We start from the raw sequence: 12,608 nt of genomic DNA, 5'->3' as shown, positions 1-12,608 counted from the left end.
TTCAGAGACTTGGGTCCCGTATGTACCTCAGTCATGATTTCAGCTGTCATATCCAGTTTGCAAATGCCACCTTACTTTCTAATGCACATCTTACTGTTTGTGGTATATTACTATCAGCATTAGAATGTTAATACTAATTCTGCATGCTTCAAACAAATGGTTATATTTTTCCTCTGTTTCTCTTGGCCAAGAGTGGTTAGTACCATTGTTTCTCTTGCACTCACAGCTTGGAGGCCCATCTCTAATCTTACAGAATTCATATTATGTCCCCACCCTAACAATGTTCACTTTAGTGTTCTGTTTTCCTGTGAGTTTACAGACAGACTGCCCCCAGAAAGCTCTGCTTCTGGTGAACACCACTGATGTCTGTTCATGAAAAGCTATGAAATGATTTAATAAGTAAAGCCATCAGCCATCCATATACACTAAAAATTAAATTACGAATAGTACATCTTTATATATTTCACTAACTGTATATCAACATTTTAATTAAATCAAATATGGACATTATGTATTATAACCTTTTGCAAATACTCTTCAACACCTCATTCCTTGTATATCCCACAGTGATGCTTTTCCTGTGGACACCTACTGCTCATGACATATTACTGTTAAAATTAGAATACTGTCATTAGTAATATAGTATAATTAGGTTGAATAGTCAAGACCTCAGGTACAATATCCAGTTACCTACTGATTCCACCTGTAAATAAACATACACCAACTTATGTTTATTTACTATTCTTTTTGCATACAAGTCTAAATAGGGGTGGGGTGGTGGGCATGAGTCCAAGTCCAGTGTCGGCAAAGTTACATATTCAGATGATTAGTTTTGCTTGTCATGTCATAAGATCACACTAATTATGTCAAATACACACACAGTTCATCCTCCTGAAAAATGGCAAACTTAACACACAAATGGCTATCCAAGACTATTGCTGGCACATAAAATGAAGGGACATAACCCTGTAATTGTAAGAAATATTGTAGTCAGTTTCTCAACAAAATGACATGATATCACCTATTTAAAAAAAAGCTTTTTTTCTGTTGATTTCATATCAAGAAGTGTGCACAGTTTTATCTTTGTATAATGTACTTTTCTGTTTACTTGTCTTGTCTAAACATGGGGGGGGGGGGACTCAAGTCCAATAAAAAGAAACCACCTATCTATATATTTATAACATTTTCATGTAATGACAGTTCAGTTAAGAAGTACTCAAGGTCATTAAATTTCCCATACGGAACAGAAGCTCAACACAATAACCTGAATGGAAACCATCTGTAATGAATGATATCAGACTATGTCCAAAAACCTGTCCAGAGGCTCTGTATGTAAGAGGGCATATGTCTGTTCCCTTGACAAAACACACACAGGCAGTATAAGATCTCAGTGAATTCTGGTAGGAGACGTGAATAGGATGCCATTCCACTCTCAAAGATTTCAATTCATCTGAATCCTGATTTTCAAGGCACAACAAGCTGTACCTGAACTGGCCAAAGTAACGTTTCAATTTATTACTTTCAGATATTATACACAGTCCACACTCCTACCAGTAATTATTTTAATGTGATAAGGTGGCTGCTTTCATATGTGCGCTGCCTGTATGTCAGATGTCCAATTCTGGTGATTATCAGGAATGTGTAATTATCTCCAGCCAAAACAAAAATGGAAACTGGTGAAATATGTCACAGAATGACAGCAAATTTAACTTTTCTAAGAAGAGAATATAAGGTGTGCTTTTGTTATGTCATAAGAATGCAGTATGTCAGTAATATAGAAAAATAAAACAATACAGACGCTGAGAATGCTAAGATGAAAACGGAGTACAAAACACAATCAAATGCCATTTTACTCCCAAGGATTTCCCTGTATCTCCATCATGAATTACAACATAACATGGACAGAATATAGAATATGGAATGACATTAGTAATGTATTCTAATTTGTTGCTGTCATCCAGTGTAGTGTCCTCACTTCAACAGTTTTAAGCACATTTATTAAATTATCACTTGTGACTTAGACCAATTTACATTTATATAAAAGTAATCAAACTGTACAAACAAGTTCACGTTTATAAACATTATACTTCTCATATATTGCTATATATCATATAATGTAAGCAACATTACATAAATTATTCAGTTCCTGCCCCTTTTTTAAACAAAAAAGATCTTTATTAAACCATCACTTACAACATAGGCAAGCATACAATTATATAAATGAAAACAAACCACACTGACACAATCCTAGTTGCCAACATTTTATATCATAAACCATACTGACATACTCCCAGTTGCAAACATTATAGATCACTCATCTACCCAGTCGTTTTCAGTCAAACATTACATAGCTCATTTAATTCCTGCCTTTTTTTTAAACCTCATTCCTCCCCTGTATGTATTGTTCATCCAATTCCCATTTTTTCCTATGTAGTTTGCTCCTACCCTTTTATAAAGATTTTCATTCTAGTTGTTTCATCTCTGTTAGTATATTCACTACTTCTAGTATAGTTGGTTTAGATTTTGATTTCCATTTTCTAGTAATTGCTTTTTTGGCAGCCACCATAATTAGACGCAACAAGACCTTACCATGTCTAGGCAATTCTGATTCTGCATTTTAGCTCAGAAAAATCATCTCCTTCATCACACCAATCTGCCCATCCAGAATCTCCAACAGTGCATCCCGCAGGGAATCCTTAAAGTCCGCCAACTTACTGCACCCTAAATATATTTCCAATTACCCTTTTCTTCCGTGTCACACCTCCAACATTTGCTAGCTGCCAGAGGAAAACATTCTCTGGAGTCTACTTGGGGTATAAAAGTATCTATCTAAACATTTCGAAGCAAAAATCCTAAAGCCTTCACTCCAACATTGATCACCTTTTTACTGTTATTAGTTCATCCATAGACTCCCCTGAACAAGTACATAATCAGTTGCTTTGCCTGAAATAATTAACAATGTGCACATTTGTTTCAAACCAAATGGCAAATAGAGCACCCAATTGTAGATAGAAATGATGGCCCATATCTCTGTACCTGTGTCAGGTGTTGCAGCCTTCATGCAAACATTTTCTCTTGAACAGGATGGGAAATAACAGAGTACAGTAATTGCTATATTAGACTATTAATGATACTTAGTACTAAAGGTATATAACTCTGTAACTGATTGAAATGCTATAACAAATTTATCAGAATAATGTCATGATCATGCCTACAAAATATGCTTTGGTAGTGATTGCCAGTATGACTTACAGCGAAAAACTTCAGCTTCATAAAATGTGTTTTACTGCATATCAGTCTAATCTGAGGGTACTAATTGCCAGTGTAAGTACACTGAAAGGCTTTTAAGATGAGAGCTGGGCACCAAACTCTTGATTCCTGAAAAAAAGATGAAACAGCAGTCATGCTTTTTTTTCAGAATAATTCTATACCCTATTACCTACCCTTCCATACATAAAACACTCACACACTCTCTCACACACACACACACACACACACACACACACACACACACACACACACACACACACACACACACACACACACACACACACACACACACATGACTATATAGCAGACAATCTCATTTTTATGTAGCTAAACTATATAATATTAATAAATGTCTCATTTCATATGGTACTGTAGTATGGCCAGTTAAAATACTAGTACAGTGCTTAAAACTTTGTCTCATAAACTGTCAGCATAACTCCATGCTTAGATTAAAAAAATAAGAATGTTAATATCCTGTAAACATGCTGTAATGTCTGGAAAATTGCTCAACTTATTCTGCCAAAAATATGTTCTTATTACAGTGATCTCAGATAATAAAAGGGAGAGCAAAATTAACATATGGTATTCCAAACATGGACTGTGTATTTATGCCGAACTCCTTTACTTAGTAAACTATTTTCAACCATTAAGGATAAAACTGCTTTTCCATTTACAGTAGAAGATAAAAAATGCACTTAATACTGAAACACTGGAGTAATGAAAAAGCTTGCTTCTTTCTTTTTTAGTGTCTGATATTCAAGATATGGTGCAAGCACAAACATACAGTGCTAGAATAGTAATAATGCTGCATATCACTGATAATAAATACTTGAGTTATTGGACTAAAGAACATGTCCAGATGGTATGTTGCTAAGTAATCCACACATGATTATTTCTAAGCAGTGATACAAGGTTTGTAATGCCAAAATCTTAGAAAAATGCATTTACTCCCAACTCTTTGCCCACCTCCTTAATCACAAACTCCTCTCCCCCACACAACATGGCTTTAGGCCAAAACATAGTACCAGTACTGCCCTGCTATCTTTCACAAACACCATTCAAGATCTTATAAACAGAGGCCAAATACTCTCCTCCATATTCCTTGACATGTCAAAAGCCTTTGACACTGTCTCCCACCAGATCTTACTAAATAAACTATCATCCCATGGCCTCAACACAACAGCCCTGTCCTGGTTCCATAGTTATCTCTGTAACCGTTAGCAACCCACCAAATGGGAGAACACCCTGTGCCCCCTTCTACCCATCACTGATGGTGTACCCCAAGGATCCATAATTGTCCCCCTTCTCTTTACAATTTTTACTAACAACCTCAGCTCTTCAACGCAACTAGTCTCCATAGTCCAATATGCTGACAACTCTACATTAATCTGCACAGCCCCCACCCCCCAGGACCTACAAACAAAAATGCAAAAATCTTTCCAGGACATGGAAAACTACCTCACTAGCCATCAACTCATACTTAACCCCAACAAAACCAAGTTAATTGTCTTCAATTACAATAAGCCCAAAACATGTCTGACTCCACTTTCTATCCTTTCCACAAATGTAACCAAATAGATCCCACCAGCCAAGCTAAACTTCTAGGTGTCACAATCAAGTGATGACCTAAAGTTTGACACCCATATCTCCCTCACCATCAAAAAAGTCCACTCCAGACTTGGCACCCTTTACAGAATTAAATCTTACCTTACAGACAATGCCAGACTAGCCACTGCCCACACACATCTACTCTCCACCCTCCTCTATGGCTCCCTAGTATTTACAAACATTCGTAAATCTGACCTAAATAATCTGGAATCATGCTACAACAAAATCTCCAAGTTTGCCACAGGCCACCCTTACAGAACCCACCACTGCTCTGTACTCTCCCAACTTAAATGGTTAGAAATACCAAACCTTCTAACATTTAACCAACTGTCCATAGCCCACAATATAATTCACAAACCTAACAGCTGCCCGGCACTCACCAATCTACTCCAACCCAACAGCAATCCTAGAGCTCTAAGATCCACAAATAAATTATTGTTAAAGATTACCCAAGCCCACAACAAACAGGGCACTGCCCTTTTTTCCCATAAAATTGCCAAATTGGGAACACTCTTCCTTAACCTACGGCCAAAAACCCAGCATTTATGAGTTTAAGGAACATCTAGCAAAACACTGGCTCTACACCTGCCATACTCCTGATTAAGCTACCTACGACTCCCTTACATTACCCTAAACTAGCTCATTCTCAAAGCTACAACTATTAACAGCTGAAGGCTATCTTGATTCTACACTCAGTTTCAGTTAATGTATACACACATACTGATTTGTCTTTAACTGTTATGTAGACTGCATTTCTCTGTCTTACAATTACTGTATCACACTGTTCTCACTATTAACTCATGCGACCAGTTTTTATCTCTAACTGTGCCATTTTTTTTGTTAAATTTGTTAAGTTATTTGTTATTTATTATATAACGAAGTTCTTTACTGACTTGTTTTGTACATTGTTGATTAATGCATGTTCAATTTGATTGTTTAATACTGTCTGTTGTATGTATGGAGCTTTTCTCCCCAGGCCTCTGCTGAAAATGGGCCTCATGCCCAGTCAGACATTACCTGGTAGACAAACAAAATAAATAGTATCAAAGGCCTTGGCCAGGTCTAGATATGATCTATGCACTGCATAACCACTATTCACTGTTTCAGTTACTTTTTCAAAGATATTAAAGGGTTAAAGAAGCAGGACATTACTTTGATAAAGCCAAATTGATTAAGGTCCCGGGTTAAGTGGTTTTCAATGTCCAGATTAATGATGATTGAGATAATGCACTTCATAGCTTTATATATGAGGCTAGTGAGACTAATGAGTCTGTAGTTGCCATGGTGTGTGGTTGGGCCACCCTTGTGTAATGGCATTACAGTGGCTGTTTTCAAGGTTTCAGGAATATAACCAGTGGAGAGGCTTGTATTGGAGTTTAACTAGGGGTTCAGAAAGGTCATATTTGGCACTGATAATTTAGGCAACCAATTATTTTATCAGGTCCGTGGATGGAAGTATTCTTATTCTTTGTGCTAAGAGAACTTGTTCTCTAGTAATTGTAGAGGGTGGCTGGAATTGTGGAACCTGTGGGACAGCTATAACTGTGGGTGGAGTAAAACTTGCACTAAATTTTTTAGCTAGGATTCTGGCCATTTCCTTTGTGTCAGAGAGTGTAGTATTATTGCGTACTAGCTCTGCCACTGTTGAGTGTTAGCTCTTAACATAGTTAAAGAAAGATTTGTAGTTAGTTTTGGTTTTAGTGGCTGTGTTAAGTTCATACTCAGCTTTGAGTTTGTAATTGTTCCCTTAATCAGATTAGTTTGTGTGTGTTCTTAAGGGAGGAAGAATGAGACCTCTTACAAACATTAAGCAGTTTCTTTCTCTTGTTATATAATTTTATTCTGCCACAGTGATTTGCTTTTTAATCTTATACTTGTTGCAGATAGGGACTGCCTCATCAATACAGCTATTTAAGTGGGTATAGAAGTCAGAGGCATAGGTAGCAGCTTTAGAAACAGGATCCTTCAGAGGTGAATTGCAGCAGATTTTATTCAAGTCATCAAGTAAATGAAAGTTCACTTTTGAGAAGTCTCTAAACATTGAGCTATTTACAGTGGAAGTACCACCAGTTTTAAAGGAAAAGGTCAGTAAATTATGGTCTCATTTAACATGACATGATGATACATATGGAGCTGTGTAAGAAGTGGCCATATATGTGAGGACTTGATCCAGGATATTGGGCTCCTAGTCAGATGGTTAACTCTTTGTGAAAGAGAGGTAGCATTTATATTGTCAAATAAGCACTGGGCATGCTGACTATTGGCAGTGTATGTCAGCAAGTGAGATAGCCCCCTAGTAGAAACGTTTTGGATTTAATGTGAATTGCTAATGTGTAAAGATAGCTAGCATGCTCAGAATGGGACATAGAAGGTGCTCCATAGCCAAGTATGAAGTGGTAATTAGTTTTGTTTATAGTGATTTGGACTTTTAGGAGTGGTTTCCCAAGGAAGCTGTCATGAGGTGATGATATCCTTGACACACACTAATACTGCCCACAATTACTAGAGGGTCATGTGATAGGTATTATACCCAGGAACAGAAGGAGTGCTTTCATTTCTCTGAAACCTTGTTTCATTATGTTAGCTCTCAGTAATGTTATTGGAGTACATTTTCCGGTAGTCACATTATTTGGGCTGTATTACTTTTATTTTTAATTTAATCTTTTTATTTAACAACTTTGCAGAACAGTCCATATTATCACATCTGGCAGCAATCATAGACAGAATTACATCACAACATTGATTTACATAAAGTGAACCCTATCTGTATGACTCTCTCCTGTACATACACCCCTTTATACCCCACAAACAAATTCATATTTTCACCTAAAATTTTCACCTACTATTCTAACACTTTCAGTTTCAATCCTATTTGTAAGAAACTGGTAAGGAATATTTCTCCACATTCTGTTAATCTTGCCTCTGCTAATTTCCTAACGCTGCCTAGGTTCCACTTGTGAATATCAGTTTTGTCTACCTTCCCTTTATACTTCCAAGCTTTAGCAATTTCCATTTCCCCAAAAGTCCAAATGAAGTCCATCTAGTTCATCAGGATCAAAGAGTCCCAGTTTTCTCTCCTAACTCAGCACCCTATCACCTACTTCATTCTTTCACTGTCTTGCTTCCAAATCTTTCAGTAGCCACACATCCTCACCACGAATGTATATTATTTGCACTCTTCTGTCCACATTGCCAAATCTGTTATCCTGGTTTAGATGCTGCTTTCAAATCTGACAGGGGTTCTGCACCAAATATGCAATATTCTCTTCTGCATGTCCCACGCTGGTACCTCTATCATTATCATTGTTTTTGATAGTGAAAATATCAGTTTTGTTTCTCATATGCTATCATCTATTCTTTGTCATCATATCATAGTTAATGTATTATGATTAATCGTTTTGATATGGTGAGTTAAGGAAAAGTAAGTAACTGTTAGATGTTAAATGTGAAAGGTGCCTCGTACTTGGCTTTTCAGTAAACATGCAGCAAAATAGTAAAAATGATGTGTGGGAATCATGCAGTTGTTTTCTATGAAGATGTAATACAACTTAGGAAATGAACTGATTTGGGGCAGACTGCCAGAGGCTCTTTAAGATTACCATAAAGAATGAGTTTTTTTTCTCTTGTGTTGAAGTATTGCAGAAGAAAGGTTACTTTTAAATGTAGAAAACTCCAGAAAGCAGGCTTATGTGGAGTCTCTTGACAGGGGGAATGAATTTGTCTAGATAGACTGCACTGATTAGATGCTGTGACAATTGGGGAGAGATGCGCGAAGGCTGCCAGCCTAGTCAAATAGAATTTGATATATAATTCTGGCTTTTGTAAATAAATGTAAAATGCAGGCATGTTTTCTTGAGTGTAAAAGAATACTGTGAAATGTGGAACTGCAAAATATGTGACAACATTGCACTCTACTGGCCCAGTGAAGCATATTGTGACCCTTTCATGTCAGAATTAGGCTCCTATGAGTCTGGATGAAGGTTTCATGCCCATTGTTTTAAGGCTAGAGTTTATGACCAAATTTACATGTGGATGGTGCTTTGTTGCTCTGGTTTCTGTTAGAGTATACATATGAAATGACTTTTATTGTTGTAAGTTTCTGAGCAAGTATTAGATTGCTAAATAATGCAGTTTGGGACCTGAGAACTCAGACCAGGTGTCAAGATAATGCAGTATGAATACTGGGAAAACCTAAGTGTCAAAATGATGTAATTTGGGAGGGCCTCAGCAGAACTGTTGGTTAGTGTTTAAAAATTATTGTTCAACAAGAGACTTGAAGCATTTTGATCTTGGATGTCTAACTCTGCACTCTGCCTAAGCTCACATGTAAGTTTCCAGCACTGTGATTTCTTGTAGGAATAGTTACAGCTAGTAAAGATTAATTGGGTATTTTTCTTTGAAATCAGACCTGTCCTACTGTATTATTTTAAGTTTTTGTGTGATCTCTGAACTCTTAGGTATCTCTGTGGTGTAGTAGTTTTGTCTTGTGTTTTAATTATTTATTAAATATTTTAAAACCTTCTACCTGTGGCTGGTTTGTGTAGAGATAAATTATGCTCTAGAGTACATTGCATATTTATAGAGTTTACTGTAATAGGCCACTCTAATAAGCCTAGACTGAATAGTCATATTACCATTGGATAATAATATTGCACAGTAATAAATGGACACCCTTTTAAGGGCCTTTTAGTAGCCGATATTATTAGCTGGGTGGTGGCAGGGATTACTACCGTGTGGTCTGGGTAAAGGGGCACAGCTGGAGAATCTGTGACAGCCTTTCCCAGGAGTGTCTGTGAAGTTGTGTAAATACTTATCTCAAAGTGTGTGTGTATTGTGTCAGCTGCTAGTTGGACAGAGAGGGTACTGGAGGTTTTAGCTTGCCCAACTAGGCTGAGACCTGGACCCTATAGCTGTGCCAGTGGGAAGTCTTATTGGGGACCTGGTGAGCAAGGGAGCAACCAGCCCCAGACTGACTGAGATCTCTCTGTGCACTTAAGGGAAATTGTACTTTACTGTGTGTATTAGTTATCCTTTCCTCTCTTCTAGGAGATGACCTCCCTGGTGTCAGTGGTGAGGATTGAGGCTCCTTGATTGCTGGGCCAGGGCACGGTCGTCACAGATGCCTTTCAGTGTTGTATAGTTTCAGATCAACCCTCTTGGACACTTGACAAATTCTCAGACCTTTCCTAAATTTTAGAGTGCAACTATTGAGATTGTATTGCCTTGCTTCTAAAGTGTGCACAGTGAACTGCAACTCTGAGACAGAAGCTCAAGCCTGGGATTAATTTATTGGTAAGACTGTGTGTCTACAGCATGCACTTTCAAGTCAGAGGTATTTATCAGTCTTCAACTACTGGTGGTGGAGATAAGGCCAGATTAGCTGTTAGATGGTGTTTTTCTATATACTGTCTGCTTAATTCAGTTAATTTTTATGCATTTGTGCATGTGTATAGCTGTTTGTATGCTTAATTTCACAAAGATCATTTCTCATCTCTTTATTTAATTTTAAATGTTTGTGGGGGTGGTTTGTTTTAGTTTAACAATATGTATATTAAACTGATGCAGGGTTCCATCTTTTGAAGAGTAACCATTATTGCTGCCAAACAAGTATATTATGGTTGGCTTATTTTAAGAGTGGACAGAAACTATGTTCTTGGTGTTCTAGATTGGTGTATCTGGTATAGGATTTACCAAACTGACAGGAAAAAGCCCACTGGTACTGGCAGGGGTATCATTAAGCCCTCCTTGGAAATGTGTGTATCTGTGTGTGCAGATCTTGTCCAAGTTTCAATTAATGTTAGTAAGACTGCATTAAAAGGCATTAGAATCAGAGTGACTTGGGTGAAATCCTAGGGATCATAGGAAGTTACCGCGCTAATGGCCCTAGGGCCCTTAAAAGCCTAGCCAAGTTCTACCCTTATTTCCACGATCAGCACTTATTGCCCCTGAAAATTAAACATTCAAATGTCATACTAGGCTAATTTCCCTTGTTCATTTTAAGCCTAGCCAATTACCCTATGTGAGAACCCCAAACCCTGCATCTTGTGCCTGTAAAGTAAACACATTAAACATTATACCAACCTCGCATTATTCTTTTCTGCATTGTAATGCTTTCTTGGTTGTGGCAGGTACATATCATAACCCAAGGCAATAGTATGCATTTGCCACATGCTCAAAAGACTGGTCACCCCTCCCATAATTTGTCATCAACAGTGCAGATCTGGAAAATGTAGTCCATGACCATTAGATTGCAGTTGGTACTAGTAGTGAAATGTGTACACCCATTCTTTGCACACAGTTGGATTGAAGTCATGTAGATATATTGTAAACTGGGCTTGTATAGCCTGTGAAACCGTGTGTGTACTGTTGCAGTCAGAAGGTAAGTTTACAGCATTATACCTTGCACAGCAGTTATTTTTTATTCAGACTAGTTAGAACATGGGTTAAAATTATTCTGCAGAGTTGAAAAAATGTGATTCTTACATGACAAAGGAATGCAAGTTGAAAGGAATCCAATATGTTGGTAAAACCAAGAATGAGATGGCATCTTCTATGTCCACTAAACTTGGAAATAGCCTGATTACAACTGACTGTGAGCACAGAGTATACAACAAAGCAACTCAGTCCATTCTCTGATGCCCTCGAAACAAATAAAATAGAAAGACTAGAGATGATGATGAAATGTCTGAGAGTCACGATAGCTGAAAGAATGAAACAGCTTGCAGTATCAAGGAAGTAAGGACAGAGGTAGGCTGAAGCTGCAGAGAAGCAAAAAGTCTGAAATAACTGGAAAAGAAACATAATCAATTCTCACCAAACAAAAGTGAGAATGAGGGGATGAAAACCCAGTCCTTGAAGTCAAGCACACCACTAAATTGTTTCCACACTGGAAAAAGGGTAGATCATTTTGATGTTTTTTACTTGGGTACTTAAATGATGAAACTCATTAGAAGCAGTAGGTAAGGAGTTCAACTCTGCTGCTTACAAGTAGACAATGCATGATTTGTCAGAAATGTCATTCTCTGATTATTTCGACTACATGAAAGCTAAAATGTTCTTTTTGAATGTTTTAAACTTGTGTCTGATACTTGTAGTTAAAATAAATTGTAAACTATAGGAAAAACTCAACATAGAATCCATTGTATCACTGCAGAAGTAAGCATTTACTTCAAGGGATGGGTGAGTTGATATCAAATTACTGCTTCTGAAATATTGGAAGACTTTATAAGGTGGCAAGCACTTGGTGTTGCCTGTAAATATGAGAATCTGCTTGATGGACTGGTGAAATACCTCAGCAGAAGAGATTAATAAACAAAAAGGATGACATCTACCTAGCTATCAGAGCACAACTGCAAATAACTCATTACCAAGCACAAGGATATAACAGAACATATGGATTAGTCTAAACTTTCACTAATATTGCACAGCAAAGGGGGAAACCACTGGCTTGAGTACATGTCAAAATGTAGGGGTTAGACATTTCTAGTGTAGCCAGCTGGTCCATGAATAGTGTCAATGTCCACAGGAACAAGATGGTGAACAAAAGTCATGTGAGAGAGCTAGTAGAAGTATACTGTGGTAATGTTTACTTGGCCTGAATCTGCAGTTACTTTAGATTATCACAAGGCTTGTACCCTATCAGGAAAGATGGAAAAGCAATCAATGCTAAAAGGGATACTACATCAGGCATAACTCCTGTGAACCCTGAAGTTATTAGGGGACAATACTTG

Source organism: Protopterus annectens, chromosome 3.part0 (assembly GCF_019279795.1).
Source record: "Protopterus annectens isolate FY-2018-M chromosome 3.part0, PAN1.0, whole genome shotgun sequence".
Classification (NCBI taxonomy): domain Eukaryota; kingdom Metazoa; phylum Chordata; order Ceratodontiformes; family Protopteridae; genus Protopterus; species Protopterus annectens.
This window is presented reverse-complemented; position numbering follows the sequence as displayed.